The sequence below is a fragment of the Balaenoptera ricei genome, chromosome 17, assembly GCF_028023285.1.
Source record: "Balaenoptera ricei isolate mBalRic1 chromosome 17, mBalRic1.hap2, whole genome shotgun sequence".
Lineage (NCBI taxonomy): Eukaryota > Metazoa > Chordata > Mammalia > Artiodactyla > Balaenopteridae > Balaenoptera > Balaenoptera ricei.
The window spans coordinates 18,431,633-18,448,758 of record NC_082655.1 but is presented as its reverse complement, the minus strand read 5'-3'; the positions used below and the strand labels follow the sequence as shown (position 1 = coordinate 18,448,758).

The following is a 17,126-nucleotide window of genomic DNA, read 5'->3' as shown; positions in this document are numbered from 1 at the left end:
ATCTTTTGAGATGATCATGTAGCTTTATTCTATTGGTATAACATATTAATTGATTTTTGGATGTTAACCAACCTTGCATTCCCACTTGGTTATGGTGTACAGTTCTTTTAGTATGCTGCTGGATTTGCTTTGCTAGCATTTTGTTGAGGATTTTTGCATCTGTATTCATAGGGGGTATTAGTTTGTTATTTTCTTTTCTCGTGGTGTCTTTGTCTGGCTTTGGTAATAGATTAATAGTAGCTGGCCTCATACAATGAGTAAGAAAGTGTTTCTTCGACTTCTGTTTTTGGAAGTGTTTGTGAAGTGTGATATTAATTCTTTCTTAAATATTTGGTAAAATTCATCAGTAGAACAATCTGGTCCTGGGATTTTCTTTGTTGGAAGGATTTCAGTTACTGATTCAATCTCTTTATTTGTTTTAGATCTATTCAGATTTTCTATTTATATCTTTTTGAGTCTCTTTTGGCAGTTTGTATACTTCTAGGATTTGTCCATATCATTTGGATTATCTAATTTGTTGCTGTCTTTTCATTTCTGTTAGGTCAGTTTTAATATCCCAACCTTCATTTTTGATTTTAGGAATTTGAGTATTATCTCTTTTTGTCTTGGTCAGTCTAGGTCAAGGTTTGTCAATTTTGTTGATTTTTTGAAAGAACAAAATTTTGGTTTTGTGTATTCTGTATTTTGTTTATCTCTACTCTAAAGCTACTGTAAATACTTCTGTTCACAAAAGGGAGGAATGGGAGGTATATATAAGTCGTAAGTTCATAGCAATTCTGAAATTCAGCAGGGCAGGTTGGTAGTTGCTTGAGTAGGACTAAAAACTTGGAAACAATCCCTCATGACTCTTGGCTCCACTTTCTGGACTATTGTTTCTACCCTCTGAGTTATTTTTCTCTCTTTCATGAAAGGTAGCCATGTTTTCAGGTTTGTAGCTTTCTCAGGAGTTCTAAAGACCTCTTTTCATTTTGTCTCTATCTGTTCCTTTCAATCCAAGCTGCTGCTATTTCTGCCAATTCATTTTTCTTAAAAGCTGTGTGAATCTCCTGGGAATCTTACTGGGGTTCACTTCATTAGACAGAGGCCACCTCTACAAATATCTTTATGATAACGTCTTCTTTCCTTTAGCCTTCTGCTGAGACTGCTGTGGGCTTTAAATTCCCTCAAAGCCCTATTGTTTTACTAAATGAGATTGTCTTAGATCTTTCTGGGGTCTTAATGAATTTAAAGAAGCATGCCCAAAATGCAGCATCTTAGAGCCCAGTCTGAGGTTGGGGGTCAGGGAGGGTAAAGCATCTTTAGAATAAATCAGAATTATAGTGTCTCAAGTTTCTACCACACAGAACTTGGGAGGCTTAATTAGTTCTTCTCCTGACAAAATAGAGAGCTTTCTTAAATCGAAAAGAGAAAGGCCCTCCTTGTTATCACCCACCTATCTCTGTTAAGTGTTGTGACTCACATGTCCAGGCATAGCTGAAAGTCTGTTGAAATTCTAAAAATGAATAATGCATGATATAGTACTGTGTCCCAGGATTTGTTTCATTATCTAAGTTTTGCACACATTAATATGCCTCCCAATAAAGTGACTTGTTTCTTAAGTATCACAGGAAAATGAAAGAGAAACAAGAATTGCAGAGAAATAAAAGGGTTTTGCCAAATTATTTCAGTGCTTTGGTAAGTGAATTTGAATTAGTAAGTGAATCTGTTTCAGTATAAATTTTATTTAGAGAAAAATCTGTTTCTCCCTGCCCAAATAAGTAACTATTGAACATTTGTTTGAAATAACACCAAATTATTGTCTACAGAGAGTGCCTGCATGTCTTGCTGTGAACCTGTACAGAAATCTATCAAGTAAGCAGTGAAATGATAGAACAAGGCATTGTGGACTTGTTCCCATATATTGTGTGAGTTGTAAATCATGCCTAGGGTTCTTAGGAAAAAAGGTACCACTCAAAACTTCACCTTAGAAAACTGTTTGATGTGGACTGAATGTTTGTGTCCACAAAATTCATATGTTGAAATCCTAACCTGCAATGTGATGGTATTAGGAGGGGGGAACTTTGGGATGTAATTAGGTAATGAGTATGGAGCCCTCATGAATGGGATTAGTGCCCTTATAAGAAGAGACAGGAGAGAACTTTCATCCACTCTCTCCTTTCTGCCACATGAGGATACAATGAGAAGATATCTGTCTGCAAACCAGGAAAAGTGCCTTCACAAGACACTGGATCTGCCGGCACCTTGATCTTGGTCTTTCCAGCCTCCAGAACTGTGAGAAACAAATGTTTACTGTTTAAGCCACCCAGTATGATATTCTGTTATAGCAGCATGAACTGACAATAAGACGTGGTTTCACATCTTCACGTAAATACATGGAGAGATTTTGTTGCTGTTTTGCTCCAAGAAGAATGTAACAGAAGGTTTCAAATAAAAGTATTCATCCACCTGTTTTCTCTTTTTATTAAAGTGATTTATTTTTATACCTCTGACATAAGTGATTTTCCTAACCAGTTGTGAATTTTACCTTTGAGAGAAAAATGAACTTGGTATTCATATATAGGCTTTGTCTTAACTGCTGAGTATACACAGATGAATAAGGAACATCTTCAGCCCTTAGGGAACATATAGTGCAGAAGACTATTTCAATATAATTCAAAATTTGCTACTAGGTGTGATGAGTGCTGGGGTACGTGAAATCATGAATTTGGTGCCTGTTTCAACAGCTCAATTCAGAAAACTGCTAAGTGGAGTTGGTCATCAGTTCATGCCCCATGACCATTAATACCTCCAAAAGTTCAATTTGTACACATTTGGTTACTTTAAAGACCACGTGGAATAAACAATTGGCTAACCCAGCAGGTGACTAATAGCTTCTTACTTACTTTGGGATAAGCCCTGTGTGATTCTCAGAAATAACTGCTTGATTATTTAACAAAAAGTTCTTTCCTGTTAAGGCTTCAAAACCTTCCAGAGTCCTAGTAAGAATTAGTTTGTCATGCTCTTAGTCATTGTGGGCTCATTTCCCCCTTGTTCCTGGGAAGGGTGAAGGTTTCTTCTCAAAGTAGCTCTCAATAAGCGAGATGGTGCCTGGTTTAACTGGACACTCACACTAAAGCAGGCCACTGTCCCCCTTCATATGTGATCAGATTATTCCAAATAGGGTCACAGCGATTAGCTCAGTAGGTGATCAATGAAGGTTTGTGGAATGAGTGAGTGAGTCATTTACCGTGGGCCAAGTTCCAAAGCCGATTCTCTGATTCTGTCACTTCTCTGATACCCAGCACTATAGCTGCACACCTTATTCTATGGACCATGCAGTTTAGTGAGTGCTATGCTTTTGTCCATGGCTCACCTTTGTGTGGTGACACAGAGCCTTCTGAAGGTAGGTATTATCTTGAAATGATGCAACTCTATATTCTATGAAGTCTGGTCCTCACCATTAGGCAACACACTGTGAAGATAAACCTTCCATCTAAAGAATCAGGCATTGAAGTAAGCAGAAGACCTTGTCCCCTGAATGATATGCAGACTCTTGCACTTGTGGTTTATTTGGAAGCCAACTCAAATCCTTCTAACTCTGGCTATCACTAATCTCTTAGCAACCACAATTTATATGCCTTGTCGATCACCTTTTTGTAGAAGCCCCAAGAACCGTATCTTTTTGCTTTTTACTTTCTCAGGAAATGGTTTAAACATCCTTCTGCTTACAGCTTAAAAGAAAATGACTGTAAAAGTCATATTAGATCATCCACTTAAACCATTACAAGAAGTGGAGAAAGTTACTGGTACTTAAATCAAGTTGGAGACCTTATCATTGGCCAAAAATAGATGTATTTTTGCCTATTGTATTAAGAGATCAGTAGCTGCAGTGCCTAGTAGGGTTTGCAAGCCTCTACCTTGAATAATCAACTAAATTGCCAATCTCACCGCATCCTAAAGCCAGTAAAGGAGGTATCTTGCCAATTGCAAACATGATTGCTGCTTCTACATTGTAATGGAGACCATTACTCTGGCTTGAGGTGCTTAAAGGGAAACTCTAGATTCTTGTCCAAAGCAAGGAAAGTTCTTTTTAAGAGCAAAAATGTTGGAGTTGGAATGACTTGGGCTGGACTCCTACCTTTACGTTTTGGGTAATTGTTGCAACTTCCCTGAAACCTAGTCCCTCATCTTATTGTGGAAATAAACATAACATAAATGAATAGCTCATTAAATAACTGATGTCTTCTCTCTCCCATCCTTGCTTTAATCAAGAATTGGTTCACTCAACACTGATTCTCCTTTGCTCTGCTCTAACACAGAGACAAGAAAGCTAAGTATTCAATTTTCCGAGCTGCAATCTAGCTAGCGGTGGAGATGTGACACAGTTCTGACCAATGGTATGTAAATTTAGTCTGATGGGAAGGGCTTCCATTAGGTAGAAGACCTGTGGTCCTCCTACCTTCTTCTTGATTGGGAAGCAGGCATGATGGCTGAAGGTGCAACACATCTCCTGCCATCATGAGGATGAGAGTCATGTCATAAGGATGGTGGGACCAGAGGATAGAAAAAGCAGGGTCCCCAACAATACCATAGAATGGATATTCAATGATACCGGGCAGGCAGAAAGGTTCATTCAGAAAAAAAACTTTTATTATCCTTCATGAGAGATTAGTTTTCTTCCTATTACCATAACACAGAACCCATTTCATATAAGCAAATCATCTGGTTTTGCTACGCTGAGAGAGAATGTACCTGCTGATTGCCTTGAGTTACATTTCACAATGATTGAATGCTGGAAATATCGTGTGGCTCAACCTTAAATATCTGACAAAAGCAGGACTCAGACCCAAGTCTTTCTGATTCTGGGGCCCATGTTATTTATCACTGCACTCACATGTTGCCCCCGCTCCAGGTACTCAGCAAACTCTGAAAGAAAAGTTGCTGATTGATGATGAATTAAATAATTTCTCTCTATTTTTACATTAAAAAGTCTCTTCTTTCAGCACAATCTCATACTGACACTGAAACCAAAGGTCTCCATTAGCGGCTTCTTCTCTCTGTAGAAGTGAGAACGGAGCTGGGAGACAGCTGAAATAAATTTCGCGTGGTGTTGGCCTTGAATGTACTGATGAAAGGCACGCCCCGAAGTTCTTTGGCTGGGCCCCGCAGGAGAGCACACTTGTGGCCTTGGAGGCATGGGACTGGGGAACGACTCAGAGAAAACTGTCAAGTGCACAAACAGCAAGAATGAGCCTCCACCTTGGATGGCCTTGCTTGGCTTCATAATCGTAGCCCTTTTAAGGGATCATAGCAGAGACAGCAAATTCCACATTAATCCACTTTTTAAGAATAGAAGAGATGTTGTTCGGTATGAGCCAATCAGCCGTCGTGACTCAAAATGGGTCACAGACACTGCCTCTTGCCCAGGTTGAAGGCCAAAAACATACTGGGCATTGTGTCCAAAATGGGATTAAAGCAGTCTAAGTCCAGACAGCTTACATCCTTGATTCTATGGCTTAGTCAAGCACTGTGTTCATTGGAAATAGAATCTAGATTTCCTCCTACTTACCCAAATCCTGAAGTATTTGTTTCAGACACAAAATGCTTGGGACAGTTATATATTTCCCTCTAAATGCTCTGTTGCTTCTTTCTAATAACATAATGAAAAAGCCTCAGTTAGACACTAACGATAGTCAATTTTTAGTCAGGAAAATAGCATATGCTCATGGTTGAATTTTCAAATAGTATCAAAAGGTGAAGAGGAGCATCCGCTCTGTGCCTGGTGCTGGACCAGGACTTTTACCCGTTTGTGTTGTTTTCTCATGGATGAAACAATCATCCCGGTGTAGGAGACGGGCTTGAGAGTGTGAGATGGAGGGTCTCTCTCTCTACCTCCAGGGCCCTGGGAGACTAAGGAAGTCGTGAGAAAGGTTCTGTCACAGGGTGCTGCTGTGTCAGAAATGCTTTCCAACTCAGCCATGCTGGATGGGAGGTCTGTTTTGGGAAAGTGTCTGAGAGTACGTGTCACTAAACTTACATATCATCGGTCAGAACTGTGTCACATCACCACTGCTAGCTAGATTGCAGCTAGAAAAATTGAATACTTAGTTTTCTTGTCTCTATGCTAGAGTAAAGCAAAGGAGAATCAGTGCTGACTGAACCAATTCTTGGTTAAGGCAAGGATAGGGGAGAGAAGACATCAGTTATAACCTAAACATCAGCCAGGTAGCCTAAACGTTAGTGGTATGAAAACTGACCCAAGAGATGGGATAGGCAAATGAAGCTTCCATAGCAATATATGCCTCCGGGGGAGACAGGTCCCTCCTGTATCATCCACAGAGGTTCTTTCTGCACCCATGCTGCGTGCCTGCTGACCACAGCAGCTGCACTGACCTGGGCCCCTTCTTGGCCTTGTGGGTTTGGTGGTCAGGGGCATGTGGCAGCACAGTGGGATGCTTTGGTAGTGAATTAGCCAAGGGGGCCAGGCGGCTTTTACTCTGAAACAGTGGCAGCTGCAGCCTCATTGAAAGTACGCAGCCACCTGTGGGACTGAGCGGCTTTTCTCTCTGTAAAACGAGGGCTAAATATTTGAACTGGGGAAAGCCCTGGGAGGAGTGGTAACCTGAAAGAGGCCAGAAGAAACTTCTTAAGATGATAAGGTGGCGGGGGCGGGGGGGGTGGGGGAGAGGCTGGAGAGGTTTAATTTAATTCAAATAGCTGGGTTTGAAGTTATTTTATACACTACCTGGGTAAAGAAGGAAGACACCCATCACTGCCTTTAATCCTCAAAATATTCACTGAGGTCCGTGTTATTATCTACATTTTGTGGATGAAGAAACTGAAGCTGAAAAAGGTGAAGGGGCTTGGCCAAGTTCACGTGGTTGGCAGGTAGGTGAACACCAGTTTGGCCTGTAAGATGCGTTTTTACCACAAGCCGTAGCATCTCAAGACTGAGACATGCTACTTGCTAGCCTGAACGTGCTAGTTTAGGGTGTAAGTGCCCAATTTTACCAGCATGAATATCCATTCCTCTGGGCCATCTGACAACCAGAAGGAGCACATAGATTGGCGAGGAGATCCTATTGCTGTGTTTTGTAACAGGTATTATTAGGGCAGAGCGGGATGACCTAAGATGTGGAATGGAATTGGTCCGATGTCTAGGAGCCATTCCTCTATCCTTATCCTTTCTCAAAATCATCAGGTCGAGTCTGGTTAGGCTATCATAGTAGAGTGAAGGTTCACTTGCCTTATAGGCAGCAATTGGCAGGGACCCCAGTTAACTGTGTTCAGAGACTATCTCAAAATTGTTTGAGGGGTTGCCAGCAGCAGTGAAATTGTACTAGGGTAGAGTTTCTGAACTTGATATTGTGACAGTCCTGTAGTCAGTGACTCTTTAAGTGCCTGCCTCACCATGAACTCCCTTTTGAGAAAAGTGCACGTAATTACTTACTTTAGTGTTTGCCAACTCAGATGCCTCCAAGGGTCAGGCATGTAAGTAAATCAGTGAAGCTGGTTGACAGTAGGGATATTGGAGACTATGTTGAACTGAGAGCTTATGGGCCTTTAAAGGGGCCACGGGTCACTCACTACTCAGTATCTGTTGACTGTGGCTAGTGTTGTCTGATATTCCAAGTTTTCAAGGGCAGCTGGAAATCTGGAGTTTTATATGAAAGCTTTCTATTTAAAAATGTTGGTTGCACATGAAATTAAAAACAACACTGTGTGAGCCAGAATTGTGCAAATCAAACCAAACCTATCTGTGGCTGGTTCCAGCCTCCCTGTTGCAATCCTCACCCTGCGGAAAGCTTTCCGGCTCCACCCACAGCACCACTGTGCCGCGTTCTGCTCTCCGGGGAGGAAATGGCACTGGGGTGATGGCGGGTCTTCCCAGAAATGACCCGTGGGAAGCATGCTCCTTAACAGGGAAGCCTAATACTGGAAGGTGACTGCTTAGCTCAGTCAGACCCTCGCTTTTGTGGATCTGAACCAGAAGACAGAGAGAGTTACGTCACAATAACAGGAGGAGAAGAAGCAGACCCTGAGACTTAATGCCAAGAAATCTTAATGGCAGGGCGTTCAGACTGGAGGCCTGCTGCTGAGGGGCTGATCACGTGATGGAGTGGCTAGTGCTTTTGCTGTGTGCAGTGGACTGCTAGAGCTAATGTTTTCTGAACGAACATCAGGTTTTACTTAATGTCCCGTTTTATCTTTACAATAAAACCCGCTGCCCAGGGTAAACCTGAGTATGTCTGGGGCTCTTGTAATTTCAGAGATGTTGGTCAATGCAGCAACCTGTGCCCTGATACATATATTTGTTTGTATTAGAACACCCGTTCTTCCTCATGATGATTAGCTCTGAAGACCATGTGATCCTGCCCCTGCTGCTGATTGGATAAGTGGGGACTACGTCAGCCAAGTTGAACCAATCAGATTTTACACCTTGTGAGTTCGAAGTCTTGTTAGTTCATCCATGATGAATGCTTGAAGAGATAATATAAACGCAGGACTTGAGGTTCTTCTGATGGGATGGCCATTTCTAGTAAAATTCATTAACATAGTTTAAAAGGCCCAGCCAGAAGGAACTTCTGTTTTCTTTTCTAACCTCATCACTCACCAGTCTCCCTGACACTCTCTCTGCTCCAGGCGTCCTGGCCTCCTTTCAGGTCTACACAAAGCTGTGGTCATCCTGCCTCAGGGCCTTTGCACGTGCTATTCTTTCTTCCTGGTGACCAGTTAGCTCTTAGGCAACCTTTCAGATCTCAGCCCAAAGGTCACTTCTTCAGAGAGATCTATTCTTAAGCTTCAGATTAGATCAGATCCCCCCATTCTTCCTTTGACCCTCATTACACACTTCTGTGGCACTATACATTTTCTGTTTCTTCATAACATTAGTTCACTATTGTCCTTCATTATGGTTTTCCTTCCTGCTTCTTTTCCTTGTCACAGAAGTAGTTAAGAGCATTACTCTGGGGTCAGATTTTTGGGCTCAAATCCTGGTTCTACTATTTACTAGGTAGGTGACTTTGCCCATGTTTCTTAACCTCTCATAATCTTAGTTTGGTCACCTATGAAATAAGGATAGTAATGGTAACCAGAAAACTTCCTGTATTCTCATTTGGGGCAGCTGCTGAGTTTGAGTGATTTTTCCATCTTTTTGTGTGCCCTCATCATCTTATACTTGCAAAAGACTAATGCTTTTTGGAATGTCATTTTAAACGTTTTTATTCCTAGAGTTTCTTTCTGCTATTATGTAACAGAAAAGAGGTTCTGAGCTCATTGTCTCAGGAATATGATGGCACATCAGAAGGCGAAAGAAAGAGTTTTTCCTTGATATTTGTATTTCAAAAGTCTAAGCATTCAGAGGGAATCTGAAAGGATGCGTATGAACAGACTATCCCAGAGATTTGGGAAAATGCAAAGGAGGAAAGAGTCATAAACAGCCCTACTGAGTTTCCTGTAGTTCTGTCTGGCATAAGTACGAAGAATGACCCTGAGTGTTTAGGAAGTTAGCCAGGAGAAAGCCTAGAGTCAAGAATGGAGACCATGGGGACTTCCCTGTTTGGTCCAGTGGGTAAGACTCTGCGATCCCAATGCAGGGGGCCTGGGTTCGATCCCTGGCTGGGGAACTAGATCCCACGTGCATGCTGCAACTAAGAAGTCTGCATGCCGCAACTAAGAGTGTACAATCAGCAACTAAAAGATCCCGCATGCCGCAACGGAGATCCCATGTGCCGCAACTAAGACCCGGCGCAGCCAAAATAAATTAAAAAATAAAGAATGGAGACCATATATTCCAAACATGATTGAATCAATGATTGAAGACAAGGAAGGGGACCTAAAAAGGGAGACAGCTCAGTTGATGCCTGTGAGGTTAAATAACAAACCAAATCAGATGCCCTCATCCCAGTGATGCAGGATGCAGTAGCTCTCCATAAAATCCCCTCAAATTAGAGGTAACCCCTTCCAAAGGAGAGGGGCTCCTCAATTTCTTAAGATTAAACCTCTAGTAATCTGGGAACTTGCAATAGAAATAAAGTCCAGAAATTAAAACAAACATATTTCTCACACATTTGAGCTTGGAGACGACCTTTCTGGCATATTTTCTAAGGAGAGTATATAATGAGGTTGTTTTGGCACCATTTGATAAGGATCTCATCATTTTTCCTGTAGTTCATGATAGTTGCTCCAAAGGTAACCAGACCTTGTACAGCCTCTTGGGACAGTCTTGTCAGCAATGGCAAGGGTGACAGGTGACTATACCTTATTAACATTAATGACAACTCTGGCAAGGAAGACCACCTGGGACCACTTTCCTAGAAGAGTGACTGGATTTGTGGCAGGCACTTAAGAATTTATGAACTCCTTAGAGATAGGGTGTCCTTGGGCCATGAGGCTTTGAGGAGAGAGACAGGACATTCAAGTGGATTAGGATTCATAATACAGAGTCCCATTGGGATATCTGATTAATTTCATAGAGGTTTTGCTTAGTGTTTTCAGGCGAGTATTGTTAGAGATTTCGCACTCTGTGTGAGGGTTGCGAGACTTTGAGGCAAGGTTGGGTGCCCATAAAGTGGAGGTTTCAAAACATAGGATTGGTGCAGAATGGAGAAATCTTAATTCGAGTTTTGCTGCATTAATAGATTGAGGATGGTGAGATTTCCGGTCTTCTTGGTGAGGCCAGATGACAGTTGAAGAGGAACATGTATAAAGTAGAAAGCAATTAAGAGAGTGAACCATGTTATATGAAGGATGGCTGAAGGATCTGGGAATATTAACCCACAAGAAAGAGAGCTCCATGTGACACGATTGTCAGCTTCAAATATTCAAAAGCCTGTCACATGGAAGAGAGATTACACTTATTCAATGTGGCCCCAGGCCACATCTATGTTCAGTAGGTAGGAGTTATAGAAAGGCAACTTTTAACACAGAGCAGACAACTCAAACAAAGATGTCTGAGGATTGGATGGGCTGAGTTCATGGCCAAAAAAGGAAGTCAAGCATAGGTTGGCAGCAATATCATAGAAACAAAGTGGTGCAGTGTATTAGTTGGGACTTAGGGATGGAATTGAGTTCCAGTTTTGGCACTTACCAAGTATAGGACACATAGTAAGTTGCTTCATTTTTCTGCTTCAGTTTCATAATCTTTATAATGAAGAAAAGGCATAATTGTTGGCAAGGCTTAAATTAAATAATTAACTTTAGTTCTTAGTTGTCTAGAAAGGAGGGGTGTGTGTGTGTGTGTGTGTTTGGCATTTCTAGTTCCTCTTAACCTGAAATTCTATGATTCCAAAGTCTTTGGTAGAGAAAAGTTGAAAGGATAAGCTATTCTTCTGCATTCCTTAGGTACTGCTCAGTATTTTGAAATGAGCTTAAAAGCCTTTGGAAGTGCTCTAGTTTCTTATGAAATTGTTTTGATGTGGTTTTCTCCAATCACAAATTCAGTTTAGAACAGGTGGAAAATGCTTAACTCTCATTCTAGTGCCATCTAAGACTGAAAAATATTCCTCCCTTCGCCTGTGCCGAATGAGGTATGAGGATTTTTTACCGAGAAGTTGAAAAAGACAGAGAAGGATGAGCAATCACAACTCGATCCCCTGGTTAATAGTACAATTTGATTATGTTTACATATCAGACTTGTGTTTGGGGACCTCTGAGCCTCTGTGCACGTTTATCAAATTGCAAACAGCACCACTTATGCACAGCTGGTGATAAAGTACTACCACACAGTTGAATAGCTCTCCCAGTGGAAAATGATTATTTCCCAAGATAAAAGCTGGCTACCTGATGCCAAAGCAATTCATCAATTCAATGACAAAAAAAAAAAAAAAAAAAAATCAGACAAACCACTCTTTTGGTGTAGTGTAGGGTGAACAATTGGTTGATTGACTGGGTTTTGGCTGCAAATACAGCCAAAGCAAACCTAAAGCAACATTAGTTCATGGGAATTTTCATTATAATGTAATTTTTCTGCTGAACTTTCCAATTTGCTCTCAAGTTAACTGTGGGAGTCGAAGTTAGGTGGTCCCATGACCATTAAGTGTATTGTGTTTGTTTGCAAACAGGAATTGTGGTTTTCATTTTCAGTTTGTTGGTACTGTGCCATTTTCCATGATAATTTATCTGGACGGGGAGGTTTGGTTTGTAAAGGAAGAAACTCTATCCTGATATCAATACACCACAGAGGAGACATCTTAAAATCTCAGAGCAAGTGCCGTTTGAGTTTTGTTTTTCTAGCCACAAGTAAGGTGGAGTAGGGTAACCCTGGGCTATGAAGTAAGAAAGAACTCATTCATTTGCTCATTTACTTAGCATATGTTCATTGAGCTCCTTTTAATGTGCCAAGTGCCATGTGAGGCTCTGGGGATTCAGCAACAGACTGACAAGCTGCTTGCTCCCCTAGATGTTACAACTTCTAGAACAGTGGAGGTGGAGAGACCAGATAATGAACATACAAATACTGCTCAACTCTTGGCCTCTGTATTTGCTTTCTTTTCTTATTTTGTGCCCTAGGGTAAGTTATTAACTTATGCAATAGTGTCTCACACACAGCAGGGCTCAGCAAATGACAGCTTTCTCACCTCCTCTACTCCCTACCCTACCGGGCTCTAGAAAAAGAACAAACTGTCTCCTTTTCAGTTTGGTTGATGACTTTCTTGAGGCCAGAAAAATGAAGATCCTTGTCATCTTATGAACTGTGGATTCAGGATGAATTGGGTTATTGTCTAATGTTCCTGTGAGGGTCTGTCTGTCTTTTAAGTCCCAGAGCTAATCAACTTTTTTTTTTTTTTTTTTGCCTTGCCAAAGAGAATACTTCCAGATGAACTACTTTCAACCCATAAATGATTTTTTTTTTTAAAGCGCCTACTGCAAATAGCTTGTCTTGACTGTAGACTCATTCTATCTTTTCCTGAATTTCCATCGGTTAAGGTGTTTAAGGAAAGATGTGAAAGGTAGTGGATTTTATAATCACTCTCCAGGAGGTAGAGGTTGCTTTGAGGGTATTGTTGGGATGACTGCGTAGTTAACCTGGTTAGAAATTGGGACACAGAAGAACAAATGGTAAATCGATTGATAGGGAAATAATATCATTATTAATTAATAATTATAATTTTAAGTGCAAACACAATTTATGATGGATAAAATATGTAGTCATAATGCTGTTTCTCAAATAAAATATGTCTGGAGTTTCACACAACTGAACTGAAACAAATATTTGTACTACATTGGCAGCCCATTGGGAAGTTGAGGGAATGAATAAGATGTGAATTGAATATTCCCTTTACCCCTCTCATTACCCTTCCCATGCTCCAGGTACTTATAGTTTATCCTTCATCCATAGTATAGATTTCATATGTGATACCAAAATCTTTTCTCCTTGAAAACTGAGTACATCTATATTATGTAGAGAAAAAATTATTTGAGATATTAACATAACTCCCACTCTCCCCAGAAGATGCTTGTGCTGCTCTGATTGATAAATCAATCTAGCTCTTTAACTGTGTTAATTGGACACGGTGTCAAAGGGAAATCTGGAAAAGCCTGGAAGAGACAACAGGGATTTTCATTGGAAAAGGCAGAGTTGTTGGTAGGAGGGAAAATATCCAGAAAGGATAAAGGAATCCAGAAAAGATGGAGGCAGAGAGCCTGTTGGGAGAGATCTTGAAAGCTTGGGATGGGTTGGAAAAGATTTTGTGAGTAGCTGCCATATATGAAATACATAGAAAGACTGAAGAAGGAAAGAAAGAGGCTTTTAAGAAGTCTGGCTCTGCATTGAAAATGTGATTTACTCCTGGCCCTTTAGGAGAACACAGTAAAGATGTCAGTTACATTCCAATTATTGTGGCTGCTGAGTAGGGTTGTCTGTTTTTTTTCCCTTATGCGATACTAAGGAGAGATGGGCCCTCAGAATGGCTTTATAAAGTTTAACTTTGATAAAGCATTTAAGCCATTCTGGCATTTTTGTGCCTTAAAACGCTTTGTTTCTCCAGGCATCCTTTAAGACATTTCTTCCAGCTATAAAATAAATAAGTAACGAGACGTATTGTACAGCACAGAGCATGTACTCAATGATATCGTAATATCCCTATATGGTGACAGGTGGTAACTAGATTTTCCATGGCGATCATTTTGCAATGTGTAAAAATATCAAATCACTATGTTGTACACCTGGAACTAATATAATATCATATGTCAATTATAACTCAATAATAAAAAAGACATTTCTTCAGTGTTGAGGAGAAATAGCTTAAAATCCAAGGGCTTTGAAGTTAGACAAATCTGGGTTTGAATCCTAACTCCTCACTTGCTAGCTTGTCTCCTAGGACAAGTTATGTCGCCTCAGTAAGCTTCAATTTCCTCATCGTAACACGGGGTTAAGAGTACCTACCCTGTAGGACTGTTGTAGTCACTGAAATAAAGGGACATCTAGAAGAAAACCTTGAAAGGATTGGGCTTCATCAGCCTGAGTCCCTTTAGGAAACAGGTGGTCCATTCAAAGTAGGAAAATTTGAGGAAAGTGTAGTAGCAGGACTATTTTAAAAATGTATAGGCAAAGTGTAGGAAAGCCACAAAAGATAGTGCAATACTCCATTTACAATAGCCAAGACATGGAAGCAACCCAGGTTTCCATCAACAGATGAATGGATAAAGATGTAGTATATATATATATATATATATATATATATATATATATATATATATATATATATATATACTACAGATGAATGGCTGAAGATGTAGTGTGTGTGTATATATACACACACACACACACATACACGCAATGGACTATTACTCAGCCTTAAAAAGAATGTAATAATGCCATTTGCAGCAACATGGATGGACCTAGAGATTATCGTACTAAGAAAAACAAATATCATATGATATCACTTATATGTGGAATCTAAAAAATGATACAAATCAGCTTCTTTACAAAACCGAAACAGACACACAGACAGAAAACAAACTTATTGTTACCAAAGGGGAAAAGCGGGAGGTGGGATGGGGTGGGATGGGCGGGATAAATTAGGAGTTTGGGAAGAACAGATACACACTACTGTATATAAAATAGACAAACAACAAGGACCTACTGTATAGCACGGGGAGCCATGTTCAATATCTTGTAATAACCTATAATGGAAAATAATTTGAGAAAGAATATATATATGTATATGTGTAACTGAGTCACTTTGCTGTACACCTGAAACAAACACAACATTATAAATCAACTATACTTCAATAAAAGAAAAAGATAGTGCAATACTCTAGGGATACCAGCTCTGGGCCTGAAAGTCTGGGTAAAAGCAGTGTTTCCTGGGACTTGGAGACAGAGACGGCTGTGCCGAGGGAGCTGCCAGAGAGGTGCTGAGACCTCCGTGAGAGATATTGCCAGACCTTGGCAACAACTGGGGGACTGGGAAATGAACAGAGTAGCTTCCCTCCCTCCCTCTTGCTTTCGCTCCCTCCAATTCCTTCAGAATTCTCTATTGGCCAAACCCAACTTGAAGCCATTTGGTAAGAGAGTCCATTAAGGTCACAGGAAGTGATCTGGGGAGCAGAGTAGAGAAGGATGGAGAGTGGATCTGGGGGCAAGTGGATCACGCCCAGCATGCTCAGTAGCGTATTTCCTTTCTTTGTCTCTTTCCGAGGCTGTAAACACGAGGGTATCTTTCCCTTGGAAGAATAGGCGTACAGTAGAGCTGCCACTAGTCTCTGAGAGACCGTGCCTTATATGTGAGTTCTATAGATTATGACACATCACAGACATAGCTCTGGAGTTGGAAACAAACACATAGTTATCTTTATTGCAAGGACAATGGGAGAAGCACAGATGGTCTAGTGGTTGATTCTCCAAGAGAGTGAATGATGCAAAGAATTTGTTATTCTGGTCAGACAAAAACAGGAGCTCTTGTTTCAATAGTGGCTTTTCAAGTTTGCCTCTTGTCATGAAGCTAACTCTGGCAGAGGGTATCGTATAAACAGGGCACATGCCCAAGCATGTAAGCCAGTCACTACTTGTTGGATACTTTTTCACCCTCTAGCCCATGACCCACAGTTAGCTGACAAAGCTGATGGCAAGGCATCTTTTCAGAGAATGTGTTATGGACCACTTAGATCTTCTCAAAATGTGTAAATGAGTTGAAGGTCACCTTTGGAAAAGAGTGCTTTGTCATCACTGGTGGTGCAGCAGATCTTTGATTCACTCCAATTGTAAGCCTTCTGACCTTTGGGTAAATAACTCTTCTCCTGTAAACACATAAATAAATAAATAAATAATCCTTCTCCTTTACCTCTCATAGTGTGCTCAATGGTGGCCCCCCCAAAAGATATATCCATGTCTTAATCCTCAGAACCCGGGCATGTTACCTTATTTGGAAAAAGGGTCTTTGTAAATGTAATTAAGGTAAAAGATACTGAGATGAGAAGATCATTCTGGATTATCTGGGTGGGCCCTACATCCAATGCCGAGTATCCTTATAAGAGATAGGCAGAGGGCAGGCACAATGAGAAGTCTATGTAAAGATGGAGGAAGAGATTTGTGTGATATGGCCACAAGTTGAGAAAGCCAGCAATCACTGGAAGCTCGAAGAGACATGGAATGGATTCTTCCTTAGAACCTTTGGAGGGAGTATGACCCCTGGTTGTGGACTTCTGGCCTCCAGCATTGTGACAGAATAAATTTCCATTTTTGCAAGCCAACAAGTTTGTGGTATTTGTTACAGTGGCCCTGGAAACAAATACATTTCTTGTGAAACCATCTGTGCTGACACCTTGATTACTAAGCAGATTGAGTCTTGGCAGCCTGGAGAATTACAGAAATAGTGCAGAGAATGAACATCTTAGAATATATTTTTCTGACGATTATGAGAAGCCATCTCAAATCCGGGGAAGTTGTGCTATCTAAATTACACCTTAAGCACTTGCAATGAAACATCGTTAAGTTGAATGAGAGGCAGAAGGAAGAGCATTGGAGGAAGGAATCAAGTGTCCTGGATTCTATTACTGGCTTTACTATTCACTGGCTATTTGACCTTTGAAAAGTCATTCAAATAGTCCAAGCCTAGATTTTCTAATCTCTAAAATACTTTACAGTGTTGGCAAGAAGGTTAAATTATACAAGATGCTCTGAAATAGTAAAGTGCTATCCATTA

The 17,126-nt window shown here is 40.7% G+C and overlaps 1 protein-coding gene across 1 annotated transcript in view; it reads left to right on the top strand.

The window, feature by feature from the left end:
- The window catches only part of LOC132352102 (uncharacterized), a 536,476-nt gene that overhangs the window by 81,883 nt on the left and 437,467 nt on the right, over positions 1-17,126 (top strand). The window lies entirely within an intron of this gene.